The sequence below is a fragment of the Sus scrofa genome, chromosome 2, assembly GCF_054392235.1.
Source record: "Sus scrofa isolate SSC_HxYL_T2T_F1_AM1 chromosome 2, Sscrofa_HxYL_maternal_Yorkshire_Landrace_v2.0, whole genome shotgun sequence".
Taxonomy (NCBI): domain Eukaryota; kingdom Metazoa; phylum Chordata; class Mammalia; order Artiodactyla; family Suidae; genus Sus; species Sus scrofa.
The window spans coordinates 73427035-73428658 of record NC_139384.1 but is presented as its reverse complement, the minus strand read 5'-3'; the positions used below and the strand labels follow the sequence as shown (position 1 = coordinate 73428658).

General features: G+C 41.7%; 1 pseudogene; it reads right to left on the bottom strand.

The window, feature by feature from the left end:
- Positions 1-926, bottom strand: LOC100738800 (olfactory receptor 7A5-like; annotated as a pseudogene).
- Between the last annotated feature and the right edge of the window lie 698 nt (positions 927-1624).

The following is a 1624-nucleotide window of genomic DNA, read 5'->3' as shown; positions in this document are numbered from 1 at the left end:
TCACCCTAGGAAAAATGGCCCTTTTATTGTATTTTCTCCACATGTTCTTTTCAGAGCACCCTTTATGTCTTTGTTCCTCAGACTACAGATGAAGGGGTTCAGCATGGGTGTGACCACAGTGTACATCACCGAGGCTGTCGCACTTCACTGTGAGCTTTTGGTAGCAGCAGAGCTGAAGTAGACTCCTAAGCAGGTACAATAAAATAAGGAGACAACTGAGAGGTGAGATGCACAAGTGGAAAATGCCTTATACTTCCCCTGACCTGATGAGAGTCCATGTATGGAAGAAACTATCTTTGAGTAAGAGTAAAGGATACCAGCCAGGGGACCAACACCAAGCAGCCCAACTGCAAAATACATCACTAGTTATTAAGAAACATGTCAGAACAGGCAGATTGGACCATCTGTCTGAGTTCACAGAAAAAGTGAGGGATTTCCAAGTCTTTGCAGAAGGACAGTTGTAACAAGAACACTCATGGTCCAGGAAACCAGGACCAGTAGCCCACAGAGCTGGGGGTTCATGATGACCGTGTAATGCAGGGGTGGCAGATGGCCACAAACCAGTCATAAGCCATCATGGTCAGGAGGAAATCATCCAGTCCTGCAAAGAGTGTGAAAAAGTACATCTGAGTGATGCAGCCTGAATAGGTGATAACTTTGCTCTGCATCTGGATGTTCCACAGCACCTTTGGGATGGTGATGGAGATGAAACAGATGTCTACAAAGGACAGGTTAGAAAGAAATATGTACATGGGTGTGTGGAGGTGGGAGTGTGAGCTCACGGCCAGGATGATGAGCAGGTTTCCAAACACCATGATCAGGTACATGGAGAGAAAAAGCCCATATATGAGGAGCTGCGGTTCTGGTTCCTCTGAGAATCCCAGAAGAAAAATTTCTGAAGTTTGTGTGTTATTCCCTGTGTCCATGGGTGGAGGTGACTACCAAGAAAAGGAAAAACAGCATGATTAATTTTACAGAAATGAGCATTACAAGATGCTACAGTTTATGTTTGTAGTCAAGAAACAATTTAAATATTTTTTTTTGCATAGATGTGGTCCCTCTCAGTGGATATCCTGGTTTCATCTCTGATTAAGAATTTTCCTCCAAAATCAGCATTTCCCTTAATTGATTATATATTCAACAGTTTAATTAGACAATTTTTTTCATGAATTTGAGGGGCATTTGCTCAGTGTGGACCCAGTTTTATTCAGTCTAGTCAGTAGGTTCAGATTGCTGAAAAACAAAAATGGCTACAATTTAATTATGATGAAAAAATATAAATAAATATAAAAAATTTCATAGTATATCAGATGGTGACAGGTGTTATGAAGTAAACAAGGAAAGTTTAAAGCAGAGAGTGGCTATAAGGTGTTTTGTTTCACTGGGTGTTGTGGCAAGACTGTCAAATTAGGTGACATGTGAACAGAGACCTCAAGGAAGAGAAAGCAGGAACCTTAACATTTGTAGGGAAGTGTGTGCCTGGCAGAGGCACCAGCCACTTCAAAGGCCCTGAGGAATATGCTTGAGATGTTAAAATCCAAAACACAGAGCCATCATGGGGAGAGTATTAAGAAAGAGGGAGAGCAATGAGTGATATTGTTTGTGAATTTTGAAGAAAGGGGGG